Source organism: Tenrec ecaudatus, chromosome 9 (genome assembly GCF_050624435.1).
Source record: "Tenrec ecaudatus isolate mTenEca1 chromosome 9, mTenEca1.hap1, whole genome shotgun sequence".
Taxonomy (NCBI): domain Eukaryota; kingdom Metazoa; phylum Chordata; class Mammalia; order Afrosoricida; family Tenrecidae; genus Tenrec; species Tenrec ecaudatus.
The window spans coordinates 19434675-19446671 of NC_134538.1; positions in this window are offsets into that span (position 1 = coordinate 19434675).

The following is an 11997-nucleotide window of genomic DNA, read 5'->3' on the forward strand; positions in this document are numbered from 1 at the left end:
TCAGGAAGTGAGCCTTGCTAGCCGAGGCAGAGAACTAGCTAAAGCAGCGACACAATGGTCCGACCAACAAAGAACAAGAGATAGGACAGACGAGGTTTGCCACGCCATCTATCTCTCCACCCTTAAATTAAACTGCCCTTCTATTAATCCCACCTGTGTGTTTTGACCAGGTTGGCACAATAAACCTCTCACAAATATCACAAGACCAACGGAGCCCTGGTGGCATACTGGTTGAGAGAGGGGCTGTGTCCCCGAGGTCTGCAGTTCCAAACAGCTAGCTGTTCCGATGGTGAAAGACAGTGCTCTCTCCTCCTGTGAAGAGTTTCAGTGTCAGGATCCCAAAGGAGCCGTTCCTCCTCTAGGGTTGTCATGTCTGAGAATTGAATGCCTAGGAGTGAGCTTGAGGATTTTTGAAAGCCAAAGGGGCTCTTTTTTTCTCCTCATAAAGCTGCTCTGAGTAACAATAGACACAATTGCAGTGAATTTCTGCTAAGGGCCAGAGCCAGATAGATACCATAAATATTCAAAATGTCAAAATCTTCCGGTGTATATGAGATCCAGGTTGATGAAACTATTTCTGGAAGGGTATTGCTCATCCTCCTTCCCTTTCATGTTTTACTGTTATTGAAATCACTTGGGCTGGTGGCACAGTGGGTAATGTGTAATGGCTGTGGTTCTGTGTCGACTTGGCCAGGCCAGGATTCTCAGAAGGTTAGGAATTATGAATGAGCCTAGGTGACAGGGTTTGATATAATGCCATCACTTCCATGAAGAGATTTGCTGTCAGCACCTGAGGAGTGGGACATGTTACCCTGTTGGGTGTGGTTTTCCCCAGTATAAATTCAAGTGAATTCTATCTGCAGCTTATGGCCAGATCTACACAACTTTCCAGACGTGTGGATCTCCATACGTGAGAGAGCATCTTGCCACATTTCATATATAGCTTGGATTTATCCATCTGCACAGCCCGTGAGGAAGCAGCCTACCATCTGACCTTCCCATCTTGGATTCAGGGGGCATTTGACCTACTTGAGTCAAGAGAAGGGTCCAGACTGATATCTGAGCCTTGCCAGCCTCTACATCTGAATTGAAAAGGTGAGTGGCGTGACTGGAATATTTCCTAAGTGTTTCTGATACGGGGTAGCAGGATGCGAGAAAAACTGGACTTTCTACTCTAGTACAGGGTACAGTCTTGGAAACTCCCCAGCGGAAGTTCTCCCCTTTACTATAGGGTCTCTATGAGACAGCATTGACTCCATGCCTTCCAGTGAGTATGGGTTCTGGGGCCAAGATTGTGGAGGGCTGGGCTCTCCTGAGGTCTGAGCATACAACTTACCATTCAGAGTCCATGATTCCTTTTGGAGTAGATTCATTAGAATGAGCTCAGCGACCCACCCAGTATTTTGGAATTTGCCATTGAGCTTGTTGCAAAATGAGGCTTCACCCATGGCCTCTCTGGAACGGCTGACCATAGAAATTTTTCCACTGTTGTTCATGGCAGCTGTTGCCCAGAGATACAGAGAGATGGTGAACATCATGGTGGAGTCCTGGCCCTTCATCTCGCTGCCCCTGGTTGTTCTAGAGACAATCTCACAGGATATATTTTGTTTGTGAGAGACAGTTGTCTTTATATTCTCAGTTTCAAGAGTATTTAAACTTTTGATATTCTGTTTTTAATTTATGGTAGCCCGTGTTTTTTAGAGAATAACCATGCCTCCTAGTAGTTTCAAAGGTTGTTTTTTCAAAAATAAGTCAATAGGCTTGACTCTTAAATTGTCTCTGAGGAGAAACCAACTATCTTCCAACTTAGCTACTAAGCATTTTATCTGTGTTTGATTAGGAGTTCCAAGTTCAAAGAAGTTACCATGAATTTCACTTTACTCAAGAAGAAAAATGACCATGGTGATATTTTTATGTTGAAGGTTTTAAATTAAATTATTTTAAATTAAATTATTAAATTCTTCCTTTTCAGATTTTTGGGTTTGCATTCATATTTGTTTTGTTTCATTTTCTAGTAAAGTTCTCTAAAATTTAGGGGGAAAGGCATTGCAGGTAATTTGCTGCTACTGATATTTCTGAGATGATTACTAGGTGGGGCTTAAGAGTAGATCAATTAGAAGTCGGGTGGAGATAACATAGACCTAAATAAGAGACTGTGATAGGATTTTCAGATTGGAATCTGGGTAGGTCTAACCATTAAGAATAGTTTGGGGAGATTTGAATTCCTCTGGTGAGACTCTTTCTTTTAGATGCATAATTCATAAATTCTACTTATGGATCCTTACTTTTAAAGTTTTGTGCTTGGCTCTTGATGCATCTTTGTGTTGTTACTCATTGCTATTGAGTCGGTTCTGAAGCATAGTAACCCCAGATACAACATGACTTAATTCTACCCAGTCCTGTGCCAGTCTCACAATTGTTGTTTTGTTGAATTCAATTGTTGTAGCCACTGTGTCCATCCATCTTGTGTGTGCAATCTGTCCTTGTGGGCGTTTCACTTTATCCCAGGCCCTTCACTCTACCACATATGCTGTGCTCTCCAGAGACTCTTCTCTTCTGACAACATGTCCATGCTGGCTGTGCTGGTCTCTAAGGGCATTCAGGTCTTCCTTCTTTCAGGAACTTGGTTGTTCTATTGGCAGTTTATGGCACTTTCAAATTCTCGGCTGGCACCGCAATTCAAAGGCTTTGAATCTTCTTTTATCTTCCGCATTTATAGGATTAGATGTAGAACGAGAGTTGTTTTTCCAAGGTCCAGTGAAACTTGCATTAAAAAATGATGTCATGGTTACGTAACACACCTCATGGCAAACCTGATGAATTTGCCCCATAACATAACTGAAAGTGAGTGAATTCAGGCTTTCTCCAGCTAGGTTTTCATATCTGGATTCTAATCACTTCAGGTCCTGCAGTCGGGTTGCCTTTCCTGGGTGCCAGTTCTGGAGCAGTGAATCCACTGACGTCTGATTCAAGGATCTGGAACCTGCCAACTGCTGTTACCAGTCTGTTCTTTTTCTTAAAAAAAAAATCACTTAATGGAGACTCTTGCAGATATCATATATCTGTATATCTTTTTTTAAACATTTTATTAGGGGCTCATACAACTCTTATGACAATCCATACATATACATACATCAATTATATAAAGCACATCCGTACATTCTTTACCCTAATCACTCTCAAAGCATTTGCTCTCCATTTAAGCACTCTGCATCAGGTCCTCTTTTATTCCCCCTCCCTCCCCGCTCCCCCCTCCCTCATGAGCCCCTGATAATCCACGGATTGTTATTTTGTCATATCTTGCCCTATCTGGAGTCTCCCTTTCCCCCCCTTCTCTGCTGTCCCTCTCCCAGGGCAGAGGTCACATGTGGATCCTTGTAATCAGTTCCCCCTTTCCAACCCATTCACCCTCCACACTCCCAGCATCGCCCCTCACACCCCTGGTCCTGAAGGTATCATACACCCTGGGTTCCCTGTGGCTCCAGCTCCTATATGCACCAGTGTACAACCTCTGCCCGATCCAGTGCTGCAATGTAGAATTCGGATCATGGTAGTTGGAGGGAGGAAGCATCCAGGATCTGAGGGAAAGCTGTGTTCTTCATCGGTACTATATTGCACCCTGACTGACTCATCTCTTCTCCTAAACCCCACTATGAGGTGATCTCCAGTGGTCGACATTTGGGCCTCGGGTATCCACACTGCACTTCCCCCTTCATTCACTATGGTGAATACACACACACACACACACACACATACATATATACATACATATATATACATACATAAATTCTCTTTTTTTTTGCATAATGCCTTAAACCTGGTCCCTTTGACACCTCATGATCGCACAGCCTGGTGTGCTTCTTCCATGTGGGCTTTGTTGCTTCTGAGCTAGATGGCCACTTGTTCACCTTCAAGCCTTTAAATCCCAGAAACTGTCTCTTTCGATAGACGGGCACCATCAGCTTTCTTCGCTATATTTGCTTATGCACCGGTTTGTCTTCGGCGATTGTATCATGCAGGTGTGCAGCCAATGATAGGAATTTTTGTTCTTTGATGCCTGATAACTGATCCCTTCGGGACCATGCGATCATACAGGTTGGTGTGTTCTTCCATGTGGGCTTTGTTGCCCCTGAGCTAGATGGCCGCTTGTATATCTTCAAGTTTTTAAGACCCCAGTCTACATCTGTATATCTTACAGATATTATAACAATCCATAAATCAAACATGTGTTGCCATTGTCATTTTCAAAACATTATCTATCTACTTGATGCCTTGTTATCACCCCCTCTTTTTTCTCCTCCTTCCCCCAGTAATTAATTTTTCTGGGCATGATCTTTCTGTTCTTGTGCTCCTCATTTTAGGTGGGGTTCCTCTTTGGGCTTGTTATCTCTGCATAACATAGGCGATGGGTTCCGTGGTCCTTTGTGCTCACTGTAGTTTGACAAAATGGCAGGCCATTCTTAGGCCTGGCACACTCGATAGATTTTTATATAGAAAACCTAGTTTTTTGGGTTTTTTCCCCTCTTACCATACGTATATATGTTTGGGTTATATTTCTTCTAATTATTATATTGAGGTGGGTATTTCTCAACCTACTGACAGTCACATGTGAGACAACTTCCAATTCGGTTTCAGACCAATGCCTCTATCCTTTTGTGGGAATTTTATTACATACCCTGAAGTCTTTAAAGAGTCCTGTGTACATTTTCTATTTACTATACATTTTATAATGAATGTTGGAATTTGAGTCTGAACATGGCAAAGGTAATTTTCTTTTTTGTATTATTCAAACTAGAACCAACAACTCTGTTTTTTCAACAGAATGTGAACACATTGTCTCTTAATAAACACTTTCATAACTAATAGTATGATAGACAACATTTTTCACCTGTTGAAATTTACTATGTGTTTCATTTTGCATAAGCATGACTATAAATGTAAGACAGGTGTTAAAGTACTCAAGAAAAGAATTGAAAATAATGAAGTCATTTTTATGAATGTCACAGAAAGCATGTACTCCCTTTGTTTGGTGCTCTTAGCTCAGAAACTGTTCACAGAGGTTACTGCTTCTCAGCTGAGATTAGATGGATGATAGGATAGAGATAGAAAAACCCTTGCTTACAGTTAAACCTTGTGCATGTCAATTAAAAGCTTTTGTAAACTGTGTTTCTCTATATATTTGTAAGTGATGGTGTAGCAATCCCTGGTGAAACAAAGTTCAAGATCATGGATGCTATTTGCAAGGTGGGCAGTTACCACCCATCAGCTGTCCTTTGCACGATTAAACTGACAATCTGTGTCCAAAAAGATTATAGTTTAGAGAGCCCTATGGGGGCAGTTCTAGTCCTAGTAAAATGTCACCTTTAGTCAAAATGGACGATACATATACAAAAAAACAGGTCATTCTCAAATATGATGCAGCCTGGATCTCCCCAAAAGATATTAACTACGTTTCTTCCTGGTGCTCCTAATTGAATTGCTAGTCCTAATCTACTGTTTTAGATAATGACAAGTTTAGTCTTTTATGATACAACTTAGGTTTCATAAATAATTTGCATTTTCTCTTTTAAACTTGGTGGCTTTTCCTTAGGCTTCAGGTATTATGTTCACTAGATTTTGATAATTATTAATTGCTCTTTATGTTTTCTTTATTCACTGCTACACCTGACTTACTCTCTGTTAGAATGTGATCATCTCTTAAGTCTCCTCACTGAATAGAAAACAACAACAACATTTTATTGGGGGCTCTTACACTTCTTGTATCCTTACATCAGTTGTATCAAGAACATTTGTACATATGTCTCCATCATTATTTCCTAGACATTTCTTTATTACTTTATTGGGGGCTTTATTACTTTATTGGGGGCTCATACAACTCTTATCACTATCCAGGCGTCCATCCATTGTAGTCTCACTCTTAGTTTGCAGATTTCAATATGCTCTCCAGATAACTTTTCCCCAGGGATCCTCTTCTCTGAAAAAGGACTCTGGTTCATCCAGCACTCTGTTTCCAGAACCATGTGTCCTGCACACTTCTATTGGACAAACTACAACAATTTGGTACAGAATCCTGATTCATGGAGAGACTGAAAATAATAGTTCAGTTGTCAATATAAAATAAAAATTTTAAAACCTTCAATAAGACTAATGAGTTAAAGTTGAGCTATGGCAACACAGAAAATCAGTCTACAAATGAGCTGGGTGTATTCAGATAAATGAAAATTTATCTTAGTATTTACTGTTTCCTTGAAATAGACACATTTTCAACATTATTCTCCGAACTAAGTTTTATGGGGATTTTTGCTAATCTGGGAAGAGTTAGACCACAGTAATGTTTGCTATATGTCATTTGTTTTGTTTTGTTTTATTCTCCTGAGAGGAGCAGATTCTTCCCATTCTAAATTGTAACCCACGACTGTTGTGCTGGGAATCTACATGGTGATGAAGTGGTATAACAGGGAGCTTTCTCTGTGTTCTTCTGATTGAGCCTGAACCTTCTGAGTTCTGCCCTTCATGCCTGTGATGGAGTTTATATTTTGGCCTGTCCATGTTCCTTTCCTTCATTGCAGTATCTCCTTTCTTTATCTTTGAACTTTTGATACCTGTTCACTCTACCCTCACACTTAGGTCTCATGGGATGGCTATGGGGTGTGTCGTTGATAGGGGAACTATCTTACCTCCAGCTATGAATTGACGTTCCCCTGGTGAGAAATCTTTTGAGTTGATAAAAGTCTTCCCCTCCAGTGTCTGAAACACAGGGCATATTTTGAATGTTCACTTGAAAATATGGAGGGATTTTATTTTCATTTATTTGTATTCTTTTTTTAAAAAAAACCCTAACCCTAACCCTCTGGAGGGATTTTATAGTCAAAGCCAAAAAATTTGGGGCTCCACTAATTGCCGGCCCCAATAGCTTCTCACTATCACAGTAAACAATACTCGGTCTCTAGAAATTTATCAAATTTTAATTTATGTTGTTTTATTCTGTTTTGTTTTTTCAAAATCATGGTTTCTGTAGCTTCGGATTCAGGTAATCAGAACACAGCGGTGCCTCTCTGAATAGGCCTCTTCTAGACTTTGGATGGAATTTGATATTCCAATTCACTTCAGCTCCCTGATGGTGCATGCATGGACTCCCAGCATCAGTGCACCCACGGCTCATGCTGCAGAATAAGGAGCAGGTGCCTGACTCAGAATAGGAAGGGACAGTCGAAGAGAGACAGAGCAGGGGTCCAGAGTGGAAATGGTGTGGCAGAGGTCCAGAGAGGGCCTAGAGCTACATGGGCAGAGAGGTGTGGTCACCTCCACATGAGTAGACATTATAGAGGGATGAGTGGACAGATGGTATAGGCTGTTTCATTGCCCAGCATCGGGAAACTTATGTACATTTGATCGACCCTTATACTTTGTCCCTAGGTTCTTTGAGCTGAAACCTGAGAAATCAGTGCCCTGGCCCTGAAATGAAGAGCATCCAATGGTTAATGAGTTTCCACAAGCCCTAAGCACTTGAATTGTTTTAAGGCCATTCAGGCAAGGAAAGATTTTTCTTTTCAGAAAATAGGTACTGTACACTAGAAATATTTTTGAGTTTGTCAGATATGTCCTAATTTATTTGGGCAATACTATCAGACTTATGGTGATAAAGTAATATTTCCTTATATTTTATAGATTGTATTCCTTGTTTTTTTTATGTTTTTTGAATACTTTACATACTTTTATATTATTCAATTGGTTATTTGTCAGTTTTCCTTATGTTACATTTTGTGGGCTTGTTTTTATGTGAAGAAGGGAAATAAGCAAACTTTACACCTATTAAAATAATATTTTGGTATACATTATTTTAAACAACTAAGAAAATAGAAGTTCATGGAAGATATAGCTTGCTCTTTATGAAAACACTCTCAATACATAAATAGTAATAGTGAGAATGATATAGTAAAATGAGTAAGACTCCCCTCACACCCACCCCAGTGAGTCAGTGAAACATCACTATACCTCTTCACAGACACAAAAGAATGTCCCCCTTGATTGGTCAGTATTAGTCCATGAGGATCTGATTTTGTCATATCTCATCTAGGAAGTCAATGAAATTATAAGAATAGTGTATAAGTGGATACATTCGTCCCAGTCATGACCAGCTGTCAAACCACATCATGTGATACACCCACCACTAGCCATCAGGATTCCAGACCACATTTGAGTTGAGCAGCTGGGCTATCCTGCTGTGTGGCTCTCACCGGTTCTCTGGGTTTCCTATTATTTCTACGTGACGTAGACCAGAAATACATTCATGAATGTGAATTATATGTCCATACAAGGGCCCTTTGGAGTTGAAAGCTGAAGCCATCTCCCCTGATACAGCAGTACGCAAGGACATTGCCATGTAGGCTGCACCTGAACCACTGACACCAAAGTGCACTCATCAAGCAGTGACTGTGTAGCTTCATTTTCCTATCGGCAGTCGTCCTGGTTAAGATACGACATGAATGAGGCTGGAGAGAAGACTGCAGCTCCAGAGCCCTCACCTGCTGGTGTACTTCCTACCAGGTGTGCGTGCCTAGATCACTTAGTAAAGTCTGGGGCCGAGGTGCAGATGGATGGAGCGTAGGTGAAGATGTCCTGCAGGACTTCCAGATACACCTTCACCTACTGCAATATGAATCGGGTGTGACAAGAACCAGGAAAGGCCTTCAGTGGATGGGCTGGATCAACACCCACCCTGGGAAGTCAATGTAGTTCCAGGGATTCACACAGGACTATGTCTTCTCCTTGGATTCCTCAGTCAGCGCAGCGCATCTACAGATTAGCAGCCTGAAGCCCAAGGCCACTGCCACCTGTTACGGTGTGAGACATACACTGTAATATCTCACATGCTGAGAGTATCAGTCCACCTGAAGGGATGGCAGCTGTGCTTCTATTCGCTGGTTATTTACAGAGCATGCACCTAGAGATGAGAAACAAAGAAAGTGACTCCCTGTGAAATTAAATCAGCCCCTCAAGCGAGGAGGACACAAAATACCTTGGTGTGGACACTTTCCTCCTCTCTCTCTGTCAGCCCTTCACTGCAGTACTACACATCATTCAGACTCCATTAAGTGTCAATTCACCGTCTCCTGAGACGAGGGCAAGAACACAGTTTACCTGCAAATGGAAGACAAGGTTGTCTTTTACTCCATGAGAAAGACAGTGAGAGGAAGTCAGTGTCATCCCAGAAACAAACTCCCTGCAGGGAGAGATCTGGGCCGTACAGGGTGCTCAGGATCCACAGATCATAGGATACAACCCAAGAACATATGCACATGGGCAGGTTCAGGGCTGGTTTCCTTTTGTGCTGTGGGCACAAGGGATCTTTCCCATTTTTATGACTCCTGGTCTACAATTGGTGTCTATGAAGCAACAATTGTAACAGGAGAAACTATTGTCCTATTCCTGTCTTGTATGGTAGAGAAATAACTCCACCTGAAATTCCAAACACCAGTGTTTGGTGTACCTCAGGGAACCTGGGAAACTTTCCTAAACTCCCTGAGTGCAGCTGGAGGCTCTGGGTGGTGAAAACCGTTCAGCGCTGGAAAACAAGTTGAAAGTTAGAGAACAGTTCTGTTGACCTGTTTGTGAAATACCAGACTCACTGAGGATATCTCAGTGGGTTGCTACAAGTGGGACAGTCTGAGGACCAAGTCAGGTCGAAGTCAGATGGGTCTGGTTCAGGATGAGTAATATGTCACAGCAGAATGACGTTCATATCTGACCCTCTGTCCTCTCACACAGAAGTGTCCGGGCTGGAGCCAACTATGACCTGGCATCACTTTTCCCCGAGTTTTTTCTTTTTCTATTTCAGCACTGGCTCATGGTTCATGCTCTGAATGTAAACATGTTCATATTATCAAGATATATATTTTTAAATGTATGCTATTGTGAGTTTGCCCTGATGCATACAGCCAGATAAATTGGGTTTGATTGTTTCAGTTTGCACTGTTGTGGTTAGGTGCCATCGAGTGGCCTCTGTGCATCTGAACAAAGCACTGCCTGAGCCTGGGCCATCGTCACCATCGGTGCTTGAGTCTGTGTGGCCGCTACTGAGGGCTTACATTTCATTACCATCTACTTCACCAGTCATCATGCCATCCCCAAGGACTGGCCCTTCTGGATCATCTGTCCAAAGTGCATTAGATGAAGTCCTGTCGTGCTCACTTCCACAGAATTCTGGCGGCGCTAGTTCCTACACAGGAATCTACTACATATTAAGTATCCATCATCAATGCCATCACCCAAAGGTACCAAGTGTTCTTTGCTTTTTCTAACATATGGTCACACTTTTTTCAGGTGAATACCATTGAAACTGCTGTGGCTTCTGTCACGTGCCCTCATTCCTAAAGGTGACGGCTCTATAATTAGCACTCTAGAGAGCTCTTCCACAGTAGACCCCTCCAAATGCAATATGGTGTTTAATTCAATTATGGGGACAAGTAAAATGAACTCTTGAGAGACTTCACTCTTTAGTCTTTTTAAGTGGGTGCACTGATGTGTGTGTGTGTGAGTGTGTGTATGTCTCACTTAAAATCCCTTTGTAGGAGATGTTTCTCTCTGTCCCTACTTATTTCATTCATTCAATCATTTATTAATATGGTAAGGACTCAGAGATCTTGTTTTTAAGCTTTACTTTATTATCCAAATCTATATAGTGTTTTGTTACTGTTCAAAATTGTCCAACTTTTTTATCGTACTGGGGACATTTTTATTTCATTTCTCATTATGCATTTCTCGTTATGTAATTTTAATTTCACTATACATGTATAACAATTTCAAATTCTTGAGCCATGTCGCCAAAGAAGTGGAATCTATAGAGAGAAAGAAAGGTGCTGTGTACGCTTATTTTGCCATTAGGTTTACAGACTATGTTCACCTTATCATTACTCATGTTAGCATGTTGTCCAACCACCTTCAGAGAATTGTTTCATACCTTTTAATAACATCACTTTTATAAGCTGATCTCTCTCTTGAGATCCTTGACCATTTTTTTTTTTTTTACTTTTGGCATACTGAAGGCTGACTTTTGTATTGGGGAGTTTTAAATGCTTTTATAAGTCAAAAGGCCATATTTCCACTGCACTAAAAACGAGAAGAATTTTGCTTCCATCAAATAATTCCTCTGCAGCAACTGTTGAACGCTGTCTTCCCAAAGATCAGAGGACATCGTCTGTCAACGTCTTGCAGGGCAGATGAGCTGTGTCTCGCGAGGAAGGGCAGCGCAGATTGATGCTCTATCAGCGTCTTGCAAGGAAGATCCTATCCTATCATTTGTCGGTTCTGGAGGAGAGTTGGAAACTTTCCTCAGCGAGAGTACCCAGCTGCTGCTTGTGAGTCGGTATTATCAGCATGTTCCTCTTAACACAGGATTCGACTGTGTTTTTTTACACCACCTTAGCGAGTGTGTCCATTCTTGAGTTAGGCCATGCCGGGGCTTGACTCATCTGCCTTTTTCAGGTACACACACACACACACACACACACACACACACACACACACACACCATTTTCACACACCAGACACGCACACATGCCGGGGTTTTAAAAGAAAATTATTAAATATAACCAGCCCGATTTTAAAATTAATTATTTTTAAATGATACATTTGAGAAATGAAACCATTACTCAGAACTATTCAAAAGGAAGAGGAGGGGATCCTGTTTGCCAGAAAGGAGCCAGAGCTGGCCTAACTGCGTGTGGGACTCCAAGGAGTAGGGTCAGGAGGAAGGTGCACACATCCGCCCAGGAGGACATGCATCCATTTGCCTGACCTGGACATTGGGCGGCTGCCTCCTGAGTGGTAAAAAACGACTCTGCACAAGCAGGGGTGTATGGTGCATATACAAGCACACAGACACACACACAGCACCCCCGACATGCATGTACCATGCACAGCGCAGACAGACAGTATAAGGCTTTGTTTTGAAGTAAAATTATGAAATACGGATAAAGGTCGATTTTTTATTCTTGA